The sequence below is a fragment of the Eptesicus fuscus genome, chromosome 18 (assembly GCF_027574615.1).
Source record: "Eptesicus fuscus isolate TK198812 chromosome 18, DD_ASM_mEF_20220401, whole genome shotgun sequence".
NCBI lineage: Eukaryota > Metazoa > Chordata > Mammalia > Chiroptera > Vespertilionidae > Eptesicus > Eptesicus fuscus.
In genome coordinates, this window is record NC_072490.1 from 53,622,808 (window position 1) to 53,645,114 (window position 22,307).

At 41.2% G+C, this 22,307-nt stretch overlaps 1 long non-coding RNA gene across 2 annotated transcripts; it reads left to right on the top strand.

Moving 5' to 3' along the window:
- Window positions 1-11: 11 nt before the first annotated feature.
- Window positions 12-22,019, top strand: LOC129147120 (uncharacterized). 2 transcript variants are annotated; one of them, XR_008554450.1, is made up of 3 exons: window positions 12-89; window positions 20,369-20,662; window positions 21,723-22,019. It is a non-coding gene; the product is annotated as an uncharacterized LOC129147120 (long non-coding RNA). The 2 variants fall into 2 exon arrangements; XR_008554449.1 differs by lacking the exon at window positions 12-89 and adding an exon at window positions 11,460-11,577.
- The last annotated feature ends 288 nt before the right edge of the window (window positions 22,020-22,307 follow it).

The following is a 22,307-nucleotide window of genomic DNA, read 5'->3' on the forward strand; positions in this document are numbered from 1 at the left end:
CTAAAGATGAAGAAACAGAGGCTTACGAGTTAATTAAATTGCCAAAGTTCACATCACTAATATACGGCGGAGCCAGGATTTAAACCAAGGTGTGTTTGGCCTAGAATTCATGCTTTGAATGACCATTCAATGCAGAGTCCATAGAATGGATCCGTATCTCCATCAGCAATGCTTCCACTGAGATGCCAGGGGAAGGGGTGTGGTACCCTGGTGTTAGCACAGGTAGGTAAATATTGACAAAGGAAGGAAGCAAGGGAATCAGACGTTACTAAGTGTAATCAATTAGGGAGCATAAGCCTACTTAGCCAGGGAGCTATAGCTTCACACACTCCAAGGATTGCAGCATTGCCTGGTCCCTCCCAAGCCTGAGATAATGCCGTCCCAGTTTAACAAGGAGGCGCTCTCTCTGGACATGTGTACTGGCCCCTTCCTTCACGTTCTCTCTCCATAGCAACCAGGTGGTCCTAGCAGGTGACAGCAACAGGGACTCCAAGCAGGAGGCTGGCTGCAGCCGCACAGCATCGGGCTCAGGGGACAGCCTTACGCTTCCTGGACCGGGATTGAGACTGCTGGTGCCGGACCAATGGCACAGAATCTTTGGACACTGGCCTTTGTTTTGGGCTTGATGAAGACAAGACTGGGCTTTTTCCACGGTGGATGGAAGGAGATGAGACATTGGGGTCCCAGGGGCAGCCATCCCATGATTCTTTCCACTAAACCTCATCCCCCGACACATGAGTCTCCCAAAACACTTTTCTCCTGACTCCATGAAAGAACATGATTTCTACCAGCAACACTTGTTCCACTGGAATCCGGCTGAAGCGTGCATCAAATCAGGGTAATTATATAACTTATATTTTTGGCCAATCTTGATGCCCACTTCAATTAAACACTGGAAAATATCCTGTTAATGTTGACATTTATTTCTCCATTTCTGTAGTCATTCCATTTCTGCTTCCCCCCCTTGACTTGAGAATTCATAGTTGCCAATTATTAGCTGATTTAAATATTGATAGCTACTCCATCTATTTATCAATAAGGGAGTTTATTTTGATATTCAAGTAAAAATGACGTTTTTCTTTTTTAAGTGTTTTAAAATATATTTTTTTATTGATTTCAGAGAGGGAGAGGGAGAGAGGGATTAAAAACATCAAGGATGAGAGGGAATCATTGATCAGCTGCCTCTTGCACGCCCTCTACAGGGGATCAAGCCCACAACCTGGGCATGTGCCCTTGACCGAAATCGAACCCAGGACCCTTCAGTCCACAGGCCGACTCTCTATCTACTGAGCCAAACAGGCTAGGGCTGACATTTTACTTTTTTTGAAAGGGCTTATTATTAAATGTGTTGTTTCATTCTTATGTAGAATTGTCACATTCACAAATCAGCACTTACTTAATAACATTATGTGGCCAGAATAGGTGAAAAGAAATTTTTTTAGCTTTTGCCTAATATGTGGTAGTAGAAATTACTGATCTCTTGGAAAGAGGGAAAATGTTAGACTAATTAATTTCATTATGGGTAAGAATTTGATATATTTTCATGTCCGTGGACAAAGTAATTTTTATAGTCCAGGTGCACAAACATGTTTTTGTTGCTTTTCTGTGTATATGTTTAAAATTATTCTTGATGATATTTTTCCTGCTTTATTTGCAGCTTTTTGCTATTTGATAGTACTTTTGTTTACTAGCATTTTTTCCATTTGCATGTTTCAAAATTATTATTTTTCTTTAAAGAATGTCATATGTAAGATTACATCAAGAGTTGTCATTAGCTGAAGAAGAGTGAAAACAATTTTAATCAGGTAGAATTATTTTTAAATGTAAAGGAAATACATAATTTGGTTTGTGTCAAACGTTTTTATGTTCTATATTTGAAAATTATTTTGTAGCTTTCCAAATTATAAACATTTATCAGAAATATTTTTATGACAGGATTTGCTTTGCCAGGGCACATAATTATTATCAGTTCTGCTTGCCGGTGAAGAAGAATGCTTTCATCTAGAGGAATGTATGCATGGATGGGGGTGTGAGGTTCCTTTTTGAGGGAGATTTTCATTTACTGCCTAGAGGCTGGGGGAAATTTAAAAAGTAGACAATATTTGATTGACAAAATTTCTCATTTCAGTTACACAGCTCATGATGCTAGTCCTATACAACAAAGAGGCAATATGCAAATTGACCCTCACACCCTCACACAAGATGGCTGCCCCCATGTGGTCAAAGATGGCCGGCAGGGGAGGGTAGTTGTGGGCAATCAGGCCAGCAGGGGAGGGCAGTTGGGGGGACCAGGCCTGCAGGGGAAGGCAGTTGGGGGGACCATGCCTGCAGGGGAGGGCAGTTGGGGGCCACCAGGCCTGCAGGGGAGGGCAGTTGGGGGCAATCGGGCTGGCAGGGGAGCAGTTAGGCATCTATCAGGCTGGCAGGGGAGTGGTTAAGGGGTGATCAGGCTGGCAGGCAGGAGAGTGATTGGGAGCCAGCAGTCCTGGCTTGTGAGAGGGATGTCCAACTGCCGGTTTAGGCCCAATCCCTGTGGGACATCCCCCAAGGGGTCCCAAATTGGAGAGGGTTCAGGCTGGGCTGAGGGACACCCCCCCCAGTGCACAAATTTCATGCACCGGGCCTCTAGTTCTTCTATAAATGCATTGACTGATATTGATAATAGTTTCCGTTTTTTATGGAGCTTTAAAATATCTCTGCTTTACTGTTCAGATGCATATTTGCCAACCAAATCTCTCACCAGTTTAAGAAGAGTTTTCTTAGGAGGAAAATATACAAAAGACAGATTTTTATATTAAAATTAGAGAAGAAAAAGATTTCTTAATGCAAATATACTCACTTAACAGTAAATGCTGAGCTGAACCATTTATTTACTTACTCTTTCAAGTACCACTTGCCAAGTACCCATGGGGTGGCCCACAGTGTGCTCTATGCCAGTGCTTCTCACATTTAATGTGCATATGAACCACCTGGGATATTGCTATAGTACAGATGCTAGTTCAGTAGATCATGGATGGAGCCTGAGAATTTGCATTTCTAACCTAGGTGAGGCCAATGTTGGTAATCCAGGAATCACACACTGAGCAGCAAAGCTTTTGGCATCAGGATTAGAGCCTTGCAATGGGCTCTTGACCAAATGGAAGAGGGGGGAGGAAACTGAGGACTTATAAAGAGAGTGGTAGAGTTACACTTTTGGTGATGTTTATTTGGTAAAGTAATTCTTATTTGATGAACATTCCTGGAAATAACTATAAACCCTGATCAAACCAAAGAAGACTACTGTCTAAAGGCCTGAGAGAACCAGAAGAGAGCAGATAAAAAAAGGGACTGGGACTCAGAGAGTTTCCCATTTTTTATAACTTTTAGCCTGAGGGCAATCCCTAGTCCACTGTGTGTCAACTCAACACAGAGAGAAAGCCCTGCGGTGCATGGGCTTAACCATCAGATGCCAGAGTTCAGGATACGTAAAGCAGCTGGAACATGAGGGGCAATGTCACAGAAAGGAGAGAGATACAGAGAGGGAGTCCCCCAATTCTGAGTAAAAATGTTTTCACAATTTGTGGCTGACCCCAAGTGATGCAATGGGAAGACTCCAAGCAATCCCGCTAAGGCTGATTTCAGCGGCTGCTCCTGCAGGGAAGAAAACAGTTGCCGTTTGAGGTCAGCAAAGCTAACTTTTCGCTTACAGAAATAATTAATAGTTTTCCAAGGAAAATAACAGAATCCCAGGCCTCTTTAATGTATTATTTTCAAAATCCAGGATACAATCTGTCAACATAAGAAATGTCCAAACCTATACAAAATTTTTATAAAAATTATTTGAGCCAAACTAATGACAATTGCTGGGAAGCAAGATCGCAAATTCTCCAGAGAATAACAGTTTAGGGTTAATTTTTATGCATTTGAAATTAAGGAGGGAACTTAAGATTACATGAAGGTGGGAAAAAGCAATGTGGGGACTGGATTACAAGAGACGTAACACCATTCTGTGCTCTCTTGAGGATGGTTATGGTACAGGCACCTCTCACAGACACCAGAGGCCTTATCCGACAGCCCCCTGAGTCCGAGGGAGCGTGCTGTCCCCCCATGGTTCTTGTCTTCTCATATGAATGAATTCGAACGAATGACCCCAGAAGCAAATTTGTGTTGTGTTGAAGCAAGTTTATTGAGAAAGTAACTTATTAAGAAAGTAAAACATGAAAATTTATTAAAGAAGCGAGGCAAGCAAATCTATCATCTGGCATAAAGCGCAGATGGTCTCCACTAACCTGAGGAGTGAGTGGGGTGGGGGGTTCTGCCTTATATACATTTCTGTCTATAGGTTTTAAAATTATTCTGCTGAATATCTTGGTACAGATTAATTTTCAAGGTCCTCCTTTTACTTCGTTGCGGCTTTCCCAGGATTTGTGAGAAGCACCTGGCAATTTTATCTTGTCAAGCCCTGAGACAGCTGGCTTTCCGTTTAGAGAGAGGGATGAGATAAGACTGCATCTCCCTTCCTCTTCCTCCCTCCTCTCTGCTGTCTTTGGAGAGACATTAAGCATTTGCTCTTAAGCGTCCTTGGTTGGGGGACGATAAGGGCTCACTACTTGCAAGCTGGCTGCAGGCTGCCAAGCTGTTTGGCCTTGTTTAATTTTCTTGTCTGTTTCCCTAGTCCTCCTGCCTTGAAATTTTTCTAGCCTCTAACTATCCTGTAACATGTATGCTTACGTCAAAGGTATGTTAACCTAGATACACACACAAAAAAAGGGACAGGGCTTGCTTGAGGCAAAGATAAGCCTTTTACTAAAGAAGTTATATGCCTGGGGTGTGACTACCCACCATGACCTGCCCATTTAGGAATTTATGATCAGATCACCTTATGAGGTTATTTTCTGTTGAACCCTTTTTTTTTTTTTTGTCCACAAATCCAAATTTTCCTATAATAAGAAGAAACAGGAAAGTGTGACCCATATTCAAGAGAAAAAGAATATCAACTAAGATCAAACTTGAGATGAACCAGGTACTAAAAATAGCAGACAAGGATTTTAAAGCATCTCTTATATTCAAGGACACAAAGGAAAACATGCTTTTTATAATAAAAAGATAGGAAATATCAGCAGCAAAATAAAAACTATTTAAAAAACCCAATGGAAATTCTAGAACTGAAAAATATAGTCATTAAAATAGAAAATTCATTGGGTGGTCATAAGAGCAGATTGGAGATGACAGAAAAGTCAGACAATGTGGAGCTAGACCAATAGAAAGAATTCAATCTGAGGTTTAAAAAAATTCACAGGTTTGTGAGAAACATGCTCACCTGTGCAAACTCAAATAATGGACTCAGAGACACGAAGTACAGTGAAAGCAAAAGCTTTAATGGCCGTCTTGCAAGATCAGGTGTCTGGTGGGCAGGCACACCTGGAACGAACGAGTACAACAAGCAATTAATCCCTAGTGCTCCAGTCCCTCCCCTGGTTCCTCATTGGCTGAGCACTATGGGGTGTGCACTCTTCCCGGATGTCGCCTAAGATTCCTATTGGGCTATTTAAAAAGTGGGCTGTGGGCTTTTTAGTTGTCTCTACCTCCCTGTCTCTTTGTGGCGGGAAGGCCTTCCTGGGGTGTGTGCTTTCTGACACATGTACAGTCTTTACCTACTTCCTCCTTTCATCGTGATCCAACCTCCCCCTGTTGGTTAGCTCTTTCTAACATCCTGTTTGCCCAGGGGCCTCCTAGGTACATGAGCTTTGTCATGTCTTCAGACCATCATGCAAGCAAACTACCAGTGATTTTCCATTCAGGGTTAAATGTCTTGCCTTGAAAATGGACCACTATTGATTTTATTTCTAACAGGTTCGGTGGGTCAATAGCCAAAGAGGTAACATTTGTATAATAGAAGTCCCAGGAAGAGAGGAGTGAAAGAACGAAGCAGAAAACCATCTGAACAAATAATGGCCCAATATTTTCTAAATTTGGTGAAAGACGTAAGATACAGATTTATGAAGTCAGTTTGTTCCAAGAAAGACAAGACAACCACACCTGGGCACATTATAGTCAAATGGCTAATTATACTGGGAGGTCTTCCTAATGCCTTGTCCTGAAGCTTGCCTCTGGTACTTTAATATCCATGTGACGTTGGCAGATGATTCTAAGTACTCAGCAGATTTGGGGCTCATAGAGTGCTTATACTTAAGTTAAGGACCAACCATTAGAAGAATGGTGAAGAGAGAATGGAAATATGGGATTAAAAAAAAAAAGGTAGAAATCAGAGAGAGATTGGTTAACCCATACTTACTGCTAACTCTGGATCCAAAGCCTGATCCAACATACCCTTATTCACCAATGCTAGGGGGTTCTCTCCTGTCTAAATATTAGTAGACATTAGTTATCCTGAGGTCTCCTTAGGCCAGCAGTATCATCAAAGTACGATTATCTCACATGTATATTCCCTCACAGCAAGCATAACTTGAGACATGTTTATTTGTAAAGTAACCAAAAAAGAGTGGGATAACAATATTTCTGAAATATTAAGAGGTAGTTTTCCCCTAGTCTTCCTGCTTTGCCTTTGTTCTTGCCTTCTTTCATGGATCCAGTTGGAGAGGGGTGGTCTGGGCTCATTGCTGCAGGGAAATGTGGACGAAAAGGGCTGACTAACTCAGGGGAGGGCTGCATGGTGGCCTTGCAAACTCAGAGACCTAAAGTAATCCACAAAGGATGGTCTGAAATTAAATTTTTTTAAATTAAAAAGCAGTTTATAGTGGGTAGTCATGTCCTAGGCTGGTGGACAAAGATCAACTTTGATCGTAACTGAGCCTATGTCTTTTTGCATCTATGATAACATACTGGTGGAATGTCAGGGTAACTTATAACTTCCCTTTTTCTAGACCCCTCTGGGCACAATCAATGCTCAGGGTAGAGACCACAAATTCCCTTATTGTTATTGTTATCGAGTTAATTGTTGACTGTTAACTACCTCCACCTCATTTGCTTTCTACCACCTCCCTAATCTATCACCAATGGATTTCATGTAACCCACTTATGTCTCCTCCTTTGATGTTAATTTATAAAAATAGAAGAAGAACTGCCATTCTAGGAGCATTATCTCAATACATTGATAGTCTGCTTCCTGGCAATTGTCGATAGTTTGGCTCAAATATACCCACAAAAATTCTTTACAGGTTTGAATGTTTCTTACGTTAACTGAAGGGATACGGTCCCTGGAAGGCAGGGAAAAAGGTGATTCTTCCCAGGTTTTGAGATGAAAAGCCTGAGTCTTGAGGGGAAGGACAGCAATTCAGGGCCTTGTTCACAGATTGGGGAGACTACATGACCATTTAAGAGCAAGGCTTTGAAACATTCAATCTATAAAATAATCTTTGAGCTGAGAAGAGGGAAAAACTTTGTAGGGGAAATGACAGAATCTTGGAAATGTTGAGACTCGGCACTTTCTTATCATCTCCACTGCTGTCACCTTGAGTCCAAATATCTTGCGTAGATTCTTGTGATAGCTTCTTAGCAGGTGTACCTGCTTCCACTCCTGCCCTTCCCCACCCCTGAGCACTCCAGTCTGCTTGCAGCAGGTCAAAGTGATTCCTGTTGTAACCTATGCTAGATCCGGCCAGCCTCTGCTCAAAACCCTGCAAAGTTCCCCACGGTACTCCTTGCTGAAGCCAAGAAGTCCTTACACTTCTGCCCTCAATCTGATCACTCGCCTTTTCATTTCCACTAGGTTCCCTGTTGCCTGAGCATGTCAGCAGACCACGGTCTTCAGTGCATTGCATAGTCTTCTCCTGGATACCCACATGGCTCATTCACTCTCCTCCTTCGGGTTTTTATTCACATTTCAACAAGGCCTGACCCGAGACTCTCTATCCCCAACCTTTTGCTCTCACTCTGTTCTTTTCTATTGCACTTTTAGTATATATGTTCTTTTCTATTGCACTTTTAGTATATACCTTTATTATGTGCTTTTAGCATACAGATACTTTAGTGATTCATTATTTTCTATTGTTTATTATCTGCCTCTGTTTAGAATTATGGAAGGGATCTTTGTTTTGTTCACTGAAGTGCCTAGCACAATAAATAATGAATGCATCCTGAACCTCTTCCCTTTCTTGTCCAGGGGGGAGTCCAGGGGAAACAGGACTGGCAGATAGGATGGGGATGTATGGGTAGAGGGGACCCCAGCCCTTTCCCAGCTACGACATGATATTGGCAGCAAAGAAAGACAATGTGTAGGTGGGGAGTGTGTGATGGAGCTGCATGGTGTTTCTGGGGGTAATATCTGTGGGGCTGAGAAGGACTGAAGCAGCAGAGGGCTGGATCCAGAGGTTCCCGTGTGGGGAGCAGGCGGAGTTAGCTGATTGCCCTTGTGGGCAGCAACAGCAGGGAGAACTACCAGCCCCAAGGGAACTTCTGGATAGGAAAGGGGTATATTGCATGTCTGCCGGTGCCTGTTATCTAAGCAGGAGGGTAAATAGCTCAGAGGCTGTAAACATAAAAAGATGACAACTGCCCGGCCAGTGTGGCTCAATGGTTGAGTGTTGACCTATGAACTGGAAGGTCAAGGTTTGATTCCTGGTCAGGGCACATGCCGGGGTTGTGGGCTCCATCCCTAGTAGGGGATGTGCAGGAGGCAGCCAGTCAATGATTCTCTCTCATTATGGATGTTTCTATCTCTCTCTCCCTCTCCCTTCCTCTCTGAAATCAATAAAAATATACTTTTAAAATAGATGACAACTGAAGATTTTATGCTACCTTAACCCTTGCCTCTACCAAAGGTTGGCAAACTCTTTCTGTAAAGGTCCAGATGCCAAATAGTTAAGACTTCACAGGCCACATTTGTCTCTCTTGCATATTCTTCGTTGTTGCTTTTCAAAACAGCCTTTTAAAGATGTAAAAAAAAATTCTAAGCTTGCAGGACTTGCAAAAACAGGCAGCCCCCAGGCCACAGGGCACTGATCCCAGGGAAAGGGAAGGAGTCTCTGATGACACATGTGCGGACTAAAATCTTAGAGCAGAAGTTGCTTGGGAAAACCAAGGAAATTTAAATGTTTCACACATTGAATTTATGGATTGAGGTTCAAATTACATGGAATAGCTTCAGGCTAAGCAGATACTATCCTTTGGCCCAAGTGACCAGGAGGAAATATGGCCAGCTGCTTCTCTGGCTCCAAGTTGGCCCAAGGGAGGAACTATGTTTTGTCTGATGGCCCCTCCAGGCCCACCAGGCCCTGGTAAAGTTGGGCAGAACTAAGAGCATTCCCGTTATTAACTGCTGTGTGACAAATCACTCCAAACCAAGTCTCAAAGCAACAGTCATTCTATTATATTCCAGAATTTCATGGGTCTGGAATTTGGGCATGGCTTGACAGGATGGCTCTTCTGCTCTTCATGGCATTGACTGAGGTCACTTCCTAGTATTGGCTGACAGACAGGCTGGTCTGGAGGTCCATGCTGCCTTCATTTTGTGTGCCTGGAACTTGGCTGGAAGGCTGAGCTTGTATGAGACTATTGTAAGAAACACCTGCCTATGGCTTCTCCAGCAAGGTTAAGGGTAGTCCGGCTTGTTCATGCGACACAGGGCTCCAAAAGTGAGTGTTCTGAGAGAGCACATACAGCTGCCAGTCTACTCAGCCTGCGCCCTCAACCAGGCACCGTCAACCTTTCACCGAAGTCTATTGGTAAAAGCAGTCACAGAGCCCACCCAGGCTCCAGAGAGAGGAGCTTCTGCTCTCCGGGTGGGAGAATTAGCCAACACTGTTGGCTATTGTTAATCTACCATAAGTGAAATTTGCACTTTTTTACCAAGAATAAGATCATGGTGGGTAGTTTCATGGAATGACATTTATCTTCCCCAATGCTATCAAGGCACAGGGAAAATGTCACTCTCACAAGAAATATACATTTTACGTAGTAAACAGACCACATATTTTGTTCTATACTCTTATAATTCTTGACAACTGCCAGTGGGGTAAAAGCAAGTAGACTTGATTTGGATTCTGATAGAACTTAGGAAGGAAAAGATAAAGAAAAATAAAGAATTGGGAAATAGGGTTATAAAGAAAAGGAGGCAGAATGAAACAGTTTATTTCAAAAAAGAGAGAAACCAAGATGTTCCTAGAAAGAACAGGAAGTGGGAGGCAGCAAGCTCAGGTGAGGAGACAAAGAGCGGTAAGAAGCAGCAGAGATAAAAAATAATTTCAAAGTCAGTTGAATATGGGAAAAGAAGAAATCAGGAAAAATATATGCTTGAAGCCAAAGAAGAAAAATAAGATTAAACTTTAGTTCTAATAATTTCAATAGACGTTAAAATTATTTCGAAGGAACTCAAAGAGTATAGGAAAACAAATTACTGCAAAACATACAACTAACTTCCTGCTTTGCATTTGTCCTTGCCTTTTCATGGATCCAAATGTTCACTTTTACTTTAGTGGTTATTATTATTCTTTCTACACTTGAGAAGGGTCAATATAGAAGCACCTACGTTTCTGATCCAATGTTGAAATACAAAAACTAAAGGACTAAATGCCAACAACACCCCCCAAACATTCCACCAGTAATTATTTTTGTTCTTTAATTAGTTTACATTCAATGTTATTCTGTATTAGTTTCGGGTGTACAGCATAGTGGTTAGACAATCATCTACAGTACTTTACAAAGGGGTCCTCTTGATATTGCAGGTACCCACCAGCCCCATGCCTAGCTACTGCAACATTATTGACTACATTCCCTATGCTGGGCTGTATGTCCCTGTGACTGTTCTGTAACTACCAATCTGTACTTGTCAATCCTTCAGCGTTTCAACCTCTCTCCCCTCTGGCCTCCATTAGGGTGTTTCTATTTCCCACCAGTATTTTATGCGGCCTCCTACTTTCCTCACAGCCTTTCACCCACCGTGAAAAAAAGGAGAAAAATCTATTTTCTGTCTGCCCTGCAGTTGCCACTGCATTTCCTTGTAGATGGAAGGCGTTTGTTCTCTGGTGCTGCTGAATATGCATGTGAGCAGTGAAGCCTCAGAAGGCTGTGACAAAAGGACTCTTTCTCAGAAAAGGTGCCTAACAGGAACAGCAGGCCCAACACAATTACTCTCGGAGCAGCAGGGCGGAAGGCCAGCGGCTGGCACAGCCCCAGGGAGGGCACAGCATAAGCAGACAAGCAGTGAGAAAGAAAATGCATCCTGTGTCCAGAAGAACTATGAAAAGATGGCCCAAGGTGGGAGTAATAATATATATTCATTTCACACACAGCAATGCACCACCTGAAATAATCAATGTACTTCTCCTTGTGTGCTGTTTCTCACCCCAATTTTCTCCCTGCCCTACGCCAGTCCCCTGATATTTTCCCTCAGATCAATAATCAGAGCTCACTGTTAGAAAAAACTATAGTGACCCAGGTTTTACTCCTAATGTTGAGAGTTTATGTCTTCTTTTTCAAAGGAAGGTGCAAATTACTACTGTCCACTGCAGCCCAAGCTTTGTAGCTTAAAATATGACACGTCAAAGGCAAGAGAAGAAAGAAAAGGCAGTGAGCACATGTGCAGAGTGAAGAGACAGCAATAAAGGAGGATCTGGAGAAACTCGATGCCCCCAAGTAAAGGTACACAAGCAACTTACTGAGAGGCAACCTGTAGCCCAAAAGGGTCAATATAACTCCTGAAATTCCAGAGAAAATACATTCTCAGCTGCAATCTACTTTGCTCTCCAGTATTCCAAATGGTGTTAGACTGAGGTCAAACCGATATGGAAACTTACCTATTTAATGGTAGCAGAAACAGCTCAGTTTCATAGGACTGATTTTGGGGGGGGGGAGGTAGACCCCTCCATGTGACAATGATGAAGACTCAGTTGTGAGTCAGGCGATGACTAAAGGCATGGCCCTGCAAATAGAGCCTATGTACCAACAGACAGAATCTTCTCCATGCAAAATACTGTGTCTGTATCCGCATGAATTGATTCCATGACTCTTGATAGAGAAGATCCTTGTAGGACTTGCATAGTGAATGCATGTACTTGGATTTACATGAGCTTATCATTTACAATAATTAGGTGGGATATAGGGAGGGGTAGAGCTATATACTCACAAGAGAAAACATGTGATGGGCTTCAAAGAATTATGGAATGCTGGAGTTGCAAAAAAAAAAAAATGTAGAGATCACGTAGCTCAATTTAATTTTACCTAAGACTGGAGATAGTTCATGATTTCCTAATGGCTCACACCTAGTAAGTATTGGAGCCAAGACTTGAATCTGGGTCTTCTGACTACAAATTAACTGGTCTTAGACTATCTTAATATTTTAGCTCCCAAACTTCCATGATATTGATTGCTTATGTTGTATTATTCAGGGTAAGTAACTATAACATTCTACAAAGACCAACTCCAAAAACTCAGTGGTTCAGCAAACAAAATTCATGTGAAGTCAAGTACAGGTGAGAGGGCACCTGCCCAGTGAACTGGAGAAGCAGACTCTTCAACTTGTATGACTGCCATATCAACAGGTGGCTAACAGTCACCACATCAGTGAAAAATGTGGATTATTACACCAATTCTTAAACACTTCTGCCTGGAAGTTTTATCTGTTACTTCCACTCACATTTCATTGGCTAGAATTAGTCATGTGGCCCCATCTAAACCATGTGCCTAAGAAGGAGATGAGAAATAGACATGGGTGAGCACTTACTACCTCTTCCACATATGCATACCTGGTTTTCAAAAGCACACAGTAGAGAAATCTCTCTCTCTCTCTCTCTCTCTCTCTCTCTCTCTCTCTCTCCCTCTCTCTCTCTCTCCCTCTCTCTCTCTCTCTCTCTCTCTCTCTCTCTCTCTCTCTCTCTCTCCCTCTCTCTCTCTCTCCCTCTCTCTCTCTCTCTCTATATCTATATATATACACTGAGTGGCCAGATTATTATGATCTCTGAACACATAATAATCTGGCCATTCAGTGTATATCTTATATAATAAAAGGCTAATATGCAAATTGTCCCCTCGACCAGTAGTTTGACCAGCAGGCAGGCCGGCCAACCGCCCATGTTCCCTCCCCCTGGCCAGGCTGGCCGGACCCCACCCATGCACAAATTCATGCACTGGGCCTCTAATATCTACACTAATAAAAGAGAAATATGCAAATTGACTGTACCTCCACGATGCCCATCAGCCAATCAGGAGTGAGTATGCAAATTAACCCAACAAAGATGGTGGGTTAATTTGCATACGCAGGCACCCGAAGTGGCCGGGTGGGTCAGGACGCCTGCTATGAGGGGGAGAGCGGAGGACAGAGGGAGCGACAGGAGCAGAGAATACTGAAGGCTCCGGCCGGAGCGAAGATGGAAGGCGTTGGGCAGAGCCAAGGCCTGGGTCCTGGGTGCCGGAGGAAAATCAGTGCTGGCAGCCAGGGGAAGGAAGGCCTATTGCACGAATCTTCGTGCAACGGGCCTCTAGTATATATACACTGAGTGGCCAGATTATTATGCATTCAGACATCATAATAATCTGCCACTCAGTGTATATAAGCCTAATATGCAGATTGTCCCCACGGAGTTTGACCGGGAGGCCAATCGCTTGTTATGATGTGCGTTGACGACAAGGGGGTGGTGCGGAATGAAGGAAGGGCCCTGCAGGCAGCCGGCAGCCAGGGGAGGGAGGCCCTGGCCAACAGCTGGAAGGCCCCAATTGGACCTGATCGCCAGCCAGGCCTAGGGACCCTACCCATGCACGAATTTTGTGCACCAGGCCACTATATTATTATAAAAGGTATGGAGCCATTTTGGGTGATTAAAAGCTAAGAATAAGACAGCACTCTTTTCACCAAATTCTTCCTGAAGTATGAAGGCCTGGCAAGAAATACTGATGGCTTATGTATTCATCTTTCTTAGCACAGTCACTCTAAATCCCCAAGGCAGCCCTCACAAACATTAACATCAGCTACCTGCTTTGTCTGTAAAATCTGCAGATCACCACTCTAAACTGGATCTTCCTTCCCAGGGCATTTTGCAGCATTTAGTTGGCTCCATGTCAGGGGGAGTTGTATCTCCAATAAGATGGATACAAGTATTTGTGAAAAAACTCACGACAGCTGCTCCAAAGCTAGACTTATGCCTGGCCCTGGGAAGCATGTGCTTTGCTGACACCTGACATGTCCTAGTCATGTGGTCCAGGGAGCACCTGGAGACTTTCTAGAAAACTCTGCAAAGTAATCCATGAGCTATTACAGCTAGTCATCTGCTTCTTGTTTTCCTGTGTGTAGTTTTTAAGACACGATACTTGTTGCCTCCTCACCCATTTTTCAAAAAGGGACACTGCAGGTGTGGTTTACCAAATACTATATTAGTGGAACAATAGGAATTCCAACTTTCTGATAGAAATGCTTATTGAGTTGGTTGTGATAATGAAAACTCATTCATACACACATACATGCACTCAACTTCTTTAAAACACAGCTTGTCAACCTTGAATGTGCAAACACCCAGGGTCTTGATTGATTGCAGATTCTGATATGGAAGGTCTGAGACGGGTCCTGAGTTGTCTTTCAACAAGCTCGCAGGAGATGCAATGCTGCTGACCTCGCCAGTGGGCCGTCGAGTGGGCTGATGTGGGCAGAGGCCAGTTGGAAGGAAGCCTGGAGAACGCAGTGAGCAGAGTGAGCCCTGCAGGCATGGTGAATGCAAACCTGCACCCACACCAGCTGAGTTACTGACAGTGACGAGGGAAAGCCCATTGAACCGGGGAGCCCAGAGACACTCTGGTTTCCAACTGCCAGAGACCAACTAAGTTAAAGAGTCAACAAATGCAGCTACTGATTTGTTATAACAGAATAATTATTTTAAAGCCAACCAAGTTCTGTTTCATGTGTTAGATTAGACAGATGACATCTAGGATTTTTATCATTCTATGATTTACCTCCACATTTCTATAAATTGAAGAAAAATGTACCCTTGAAAGACTGAATGAGACTTTGAAAGCCGATTCATGTTTTTCCACAGTGGACAGTTTTACACCTGAGAGGCAGTCACTGTTTGAGAAGAGATCATTCAAAGAAACTGCATAACAGTGGAAAGAAAAGACCCGTTATATTTATTAAGAATATCATCCCAATATTAGTTATAGGTAGAATATCCATTGCACTTAATGATTGTGTAGCAATTTGCTAAGGAGAGAGAAGAGGAAATCTGTATTTGTGATGAGAGTGGTTTTACTTAAATCAAACAAACCAAAATGATCATAGTAATGACTCCGTGGGCATTTCCTATGTGTAAAGCTGTGCTAATTGCTCCAGACACAGTTTCTCAACCCCTGCAGTTGGCACTCTGGGCTGGGTCATTCCTTGTAGTGAGGGCTGTACTGTGCAGTGTGAAATTTGAGGATCATCCCTGGCTTTTACTATTTTATGTACCATTCCCCTTGTTGTGACAATCAAAGCTGTCTCCAGAGATTGCAAAATATCCCTTGGCGGTCAAAACCGCTCGTGGTTGAGAACCACTGCTCTAGTGCATCAACCCATTACCATGTCCCGAGCACAGGTAAGGAGCCTGAGGCATATGAAGGTTACATTTCTCATGCCTCTTGGGACTAGTGAGAGGTACAGTCAGCTTTCCAGCCCAACTCTCAACCTGATACTGAATCTCAGCATTGTGCTTTCTCCTTTCCTTTTACTTCTGATTTTCTCAGAGGTATTTGTGGATGATATTTTTTAATTGGAGAAAAAGATCAGGAAAAGAGCACTCATTTAAGGGATTTGAATCGGATTTCTGAAAAGATGGTGGTTTTATGCTGCTCAGATCACAGAAATTCAGAGTGTAGAAACCTCAGAGCTCATCTGTTTCAGAAAGTGCTATGGTGGACAAGCAAGCCCTTAAAAACAACATCTGACAGCACCTGGTTCATTTCAGGTGAAGAAAGAACGTGCTGAAAAGCCTCCCTATTTTTTTATGTGCTATGATTCTCGTTGAATCTTTCTTCATAATGTTGCGCACCGCAGTGAATGATCAATTTCAACCTAATGGCAGCCAAGGTCAGCTGTGAGGACATAGCAGCTGCTCTACTAGCACCAGGCAGCAATGATTTATTGCCTTTGCAGAGAGGATTCTCGACATTTGGAAAGTGTAATGTGATGTAAGAGTAATTAAGGCATAGGTAGACTCCGAACAATTGATTGGCATTGTCAGAGAAGCCTAATTAGCTTAGATGCTTCAAAAACGGATTTTTCCAGCTATGAACTAAAGGTTAGTAATTAAATTTGTGGGCTATGGCCACTGCCTCCAGGTGGCATTTCATATAGAAATATTTATGTTTGAGAGGACAGGCAAATAAAGCAAATGTCAGTTGACCCTTTACTAATAACTTTTGGTTAAAATGTCTCTTCAGAGACAAAAGGAAAAGAAATATCGAGTCAAATTTGTCCATAAGTCAAGGTATTGCTTATTGTATCTGATAAAGTTTTAAGAATCAAGTTCTAACTATCTTCCAAATGGACCGAATCGAAGAGAGTTTAATAAAAGGAACTCAGCCCTGGCCAGGTGGCTCAGTTGGTTGGAGCGTGGTCCCATGCATCAAAAGGTTCAGGGTTCAATTCCCAGTCAGGGAACATGCCTAGGTTGTGGGTTCCATCCCTGTTTGGGGATCATATGGGAGGCAACCGATCAATTTTTCTCTCTTACATTGATGTTTCTCTCTCCCGCCCCCACCCTTACCCTTTCTCTAAAAAATGAATAAAAACATATCTTCAGGTGAGGATCAAAATAATTAATTAAACAAAAAAATAAAAGGAATTCATAACAGAGGGAATGAGGGATGGGTAAAAAAGGTGAAGCGATTAAGATGTACACATTGGTAGCTCCTGAATAGTCACAGGGATGTAAAGTACAAGCATAGGCAATATAGTCAATAATATTGTAATGACTATCTATGGTGCCAGGTGGGTACTGGAAATATCAGGGGGACCACTTTGTAAAGTACACGATTGTTTAACCACTATGCCGTGCATCTAAAACTAATACAGACTAATATTGAGTGTCAACTATAGTTGAAAAATAAAAAAGTATCCATATCCATCATACTTATTGGCTAGTGTGCTATGAGTGAGGGAGTGTTTACTCATGAGTCATCTGTTGTTTTCTCCGCCCAGATGAACAGCTCTTTTAGAAAGCTGCCCCTTCTCCTTCCCCATCCTTCCATCCACGTACTTATGGAAGCAGACATATTCACAGAAAACCACTTCTCTCTTCTGGCCAGTGGCTGATGGGTTTGGGGGTAGACACATAGCCCAAACTAAGGTATTGGGAATTCTTCCCTGGAGATTTCCCCCCCCCCCCCATTCAATGCTTTCCAATATATTCACAGAGTGTACAACCATCACTATAATCAATTTTAGAACATTTTTATCACTCAAAAAAATCCCATACCCTCCTCCTTTCTCCCTACTCCCCCTCCGCACCCCCCGGTCCCCCCTCCAGGCCTAGGCAATTGCTATGCTACCTTCTGTTTCTACAGATTTTTCTAGTCTTGACATTTCATTACAGTGTAACCGTGCTGTAGGTGATCTTTTGTGACCGCTTTCTTTCATTTATCATAATGATTTTGAAGTTCATCCACAATGTAGCATATATGAGCATTTTTTGCTTTTATGGCTGAATAATATTCCACTAAATGGATATACCATATCTTATTTATGGACATTTGGGTTGTTTCCACTTTTGAGCTTTATGAGTAATGCTACTTGCTATAAACACTCATGTATGCATTTTTGTGTGGATGTGTGTTTTTATTTGTCTGGGTACATACCTAAGGAGTAGATTGGTGGGTCATATGTTTTGAGTAGTTGCTAAACTGTTTTCCAAAGTAGCAGCAGCATTGTACATTCCCATCAGCAATGAAGGAGAGTTCCTCATCATCACTTGTTATTGTCCATCTTTTCTATTTTAGCTATCCCAGGGGATGTGAAGTGGCTTCTTATTGTGGTGTTAATTTGTGTTGCCCTAACAACTAAGGATGTTGATCACCTTTCCATGTGCTCATTGGCCACTTTTATACCTTCTTTGGATAAATGATTATTTAAACAATTTGCCCATTTTTTGATTGGGTCTTTTTATTATTGAATTGTAAGAGTTATTTATATATATTCTTGATACCAGTCTCTTATCAGGTATATAATGTGCAGATATTTTCTCTCATTAATTAGGTTGCCTTTGCACTTTCTTTCAGCATAAATGTTTGTTTTGATTTAGGCCAATTTATCTATGCTCTTCTTTTGTCATTTGTGCTTTTTGTATCTCATAAAGAAATCATTGCCTAACTCAATGTCACAAAGATATACTCATGTATTTTCTTCTAAGAGTTTTATAGTTTTAGCCCTTACATTTAAGTCTTTGATTCATTTTGAGTTAATTTTTGTGTTTGTGTGATGTAGGGGTCTAACATCAATCTTTTGTATGTGGGAGCTTCAGTACCATTTGTTGAAAAGACAATTCTTTCCCCATCAAATTATTTTGGCACCTTTGTAGAAAGCTAACTATCTGTAAATGAAAGAGTTTATTTCTGAATTCTCAATTCTATTCCATTGGCCTACATATCTGCCTAATGCTAGCACCACGCTGTACTGATTATTGTAGCTCTGTAGTAAGATTTGAAATCAGAAAAGGTAGTACTCTACCTTTGTTCTCTCATTTCAAGATTTGTACTATAATAGGTCAACTGAATTTTCTTATGAGTTTTAGGATGAGCTTGTCAATTTCTGCAAAGATAGAATCTAGGTTTTTGACAGGGATTGTGATGAATCTGTAGATTCACTTGGGGACTACCATCTTGACAAATATTGGCTCAAATCTATGAAGACCTAGAGAAAGATGAGATGTTTTTACATTTATTTTGATCTTTGTAAATTACTTTCATAATGTTTGATAGTATTCAGAGGACAATTTTGTACATCTTTTTTTAAAATTTACCTCTAAGTATTTTATTCTTGTTGATGCTATTGTAAATTGCATCTTGGAAACTTCAACTAAGGATTAAGCAATCTCGGCCTCAGTTTATCAAGTCTCTTGAATGGCAGACATGTAAATCTAGCTAATGTTAGTGGCCATTTTTTGCTTTGTGGAGAAATACAAAAAGCCACAACATAATCCCCAACCACAAGGCAGACACAGAAATGAGAGCTGGAGAGGACTCCCAGGATTTCTTCTGGTGTTGGAGGCTCTGACTGTAGGTCACGTTTTAAGCCAGCTGCATCTCTAGCTCTTGCTTAAACTACCTCCAGTGCATTTCTGCTATACTCAACTGAAAGTCCCAAATAACACACCATTGGCATGCAGAAAACAGAACCTGCTCTTGTTGTTGAGGATGAAGTGGGTCGTTTCAATGTCATATCTACTCTCAGCTCTCAGATAATCACTCATTTTTTATCTCAAGTGAAATAAACAACGTAATGTCTTAATGGTCACCATCTATCCTGTGAATCACCCAGGCGCTTAAGCTTTGGCACTCTTATTATGTTAAACTACCGAAATTACAACAGAAGTGCCTGAGCTATGAGAACCGGCACTCGATATATAGAACTGAGCAGAGAGGGTCCAGTGGCCACCTCTGCTGGGCAGATAGTTTGTGGAATGGTGATCTTGTTGGAAATTAGCAATGTAAGTGAAACCGTTTTAGAAATCTTTTAGCAAAGTCACAAGCCTAAATCCTCTAGGAGTATTTGGGTCCTATGCCAATTATTCTCAAACTTGACTTTGATACATGTTTGTCACCAATTTTCTCAAAGGATATTAAGAAAATTTCAAAACACATTTAAGTTCAATGTAATCACTTTAATGTGCATTTGTAATGCATAGATGATACTTTGGGGCTATGTCATGTAAGACCCCTGCCATGTGAGTCATGGAACTGGAAAGATCGCATTCTAGTCAATGTATTTTATAAAAGCTCAGAAAGGCCTGGATTTTGTAGCTAGTAAACTCTTCAAACCTGTGTCTATTAATAAAGCTGTATAAGATAGCATGTAAAATTGTATAGACAACTCTTGTATGGTAAACTGACTTTGATAAAATTATCCTAAGGAAATTATCAGAGATGTGCATTGAGGTGTTCAATACTGCATTACCAATAATAGAATAAAATATGGCAAATAAAAATATAATAGAGATTAAATACATTAATTTTAGCCCATTTTCATGATGGGACATTAAAGGGCCATTAGGCGTCATGTTTTACAACTTTTAATGACATGGAAAAGATTTCTTGATACAGTAAGTAGGGAAAAGGTAGTGTTATGCAATATTCCAATTTACTATAATAAATTTTATATGTCTCTATTTATGCACAGAAAAAAACATAAAAAACTAACAAATACCTTGGATAATAGAAAGATCATTTTATTCTTGTGTTTGTATTTTTTACATAGCATTTATCACCATTTGCATAAGGAAAAGTGAGTGCTAGTCCATCGACTTTATAAAGAGTAACAAATAATGTAGATGACAAGGATTCTTCAGGAGACAAAACACTGTGCTTAATTTCACCTGCACTGAAGGAGACCGTGTCCGGGACCCGCTCAGCCGCTGAGTTCTCTCTATGAATCGAGGGGAAACCAGACTCCTGTGCCAGTTGCCATCCTGATAACACCTGTCCTGCCCGCTTTCCAAGGTTATAAGGAGGAGCTAACTTAAGAAGCTACTTTGAAAAGTATAATAAAAGTGTAAGACATGATATTAATGATCATTTGTGAAATAATAAGCTATAATAAAAATGTAATATTATTATTTAGTAGACATTCAGCCTTTATAACCACATAAGTTAATATAAGGAATTATTTTATAATAGAAGTTAGCTATTTTTTGAGTGTTTGGCAGAATGGCCTCTATTTTCCCAAGTTTTTAAGGTTACAAGAACTAAAGGATCTTGGTCTTTCTTTGTTCCCTTTGCTTCCTTTTAAAAGAAGCCATGTGAAATGTATACTAATTAATACTACAGACTGCCAGAAAATTAGTTATTTAACTTAGTACTTAAATATTTTATGAAAATATTAACTACGACGTGGGAAAGCACATAGGGTAACTCTAGGTATTCTATGTTCTGTAGCAACGTCAACAGCGGTCTCTAGCTGCTAGGGAGGCCCAATTGGTCTCTTAAACTTCCAAGACCGATGTCTTCTCCAGCTTCTCAGAATTACTTTGGGCTCCATGGCCCAAACCAAACACACAGAACGTCTTCACCCACTGCTTTGGCCCTGCACCAGTGAGAGGGGAGATATCAAAGAGCCCACAAATCCCTTTCTTTTGGTCCCCAATGCAGGTTAAATTAAATCACTTCCAAAGGGACGAAACGATTTATTTTCTTTTTGGTAATAATACATCATCATATCACATCATATCTCACACCACGATATAACATCACATCTCTTCCAGTGAATCGACAGCCAAGAGCCCAGCATGAGGCAGAGGCTGAACTCAGATCATCACATAATCCCGGTAGCCTCTCTATGCCAAGTTCATCAGTGTAATCAAGCTACATAAATGCTATCTGTATAGGGTGTCCCCCCAGAAGTATGCACATACTTTGAATAATTATAAAGGTAGTGTTTAGTAAAATACATTGCATTTTCAAAATTGAGCTATCAGCTGTTAAAGTGTGTATACATTTTTTGGGGACACTGTATGTATGTATGTACACATGTATGTATGTATACACATGCACAGCTAACACTTAATAATATTATACTAAGTGCTAAAAACCATAAAATGTTCTTTCTTTTGCAGATGAGGAAACTGACAACCACTTGATCAAGGTCACACAACTTACAAATTGTAGAGATGGAGCCAAGATAAAGATTAACATCATCTTCATGTGTATACAATGCTCAGGAACCTGACTGCCTGATACAGAAAGATATTTATTTCTATAAGAAGTAGATGAGGTGCTCTGGCCAACAGAGCATGACCACACATACACTTAATACATTATCTGAACCACAAAACTATCTGAATATCCACTTCTAAGTTTCAAGGACTTTGGCCTATGTTCCATGGGATGTTGTTATGGTTAGAAAAATAAAATTAAAGAAGGTGCCACATTGAGGGGGAGAAGTGATCATATTATAGATATATCAAATGCAGGAAAACTCAGTATGCTTCATTATGCCTTCAGATGATTCTCTGAGGAAGCCAGTCAGTGGTTACCTGAGGAGAATCATTGGTGGAGAGAGGGTAGGGGGTGACCAAGGGCCACAAGGGAACTTTTAGGGGTGGTGGATATGCTTATTATCTTGACTGTGGTGAGAGTTTCATGGGTATATACATATTTCAAAACTCATCAAATTATTCACCTTAAATATATACATTTTA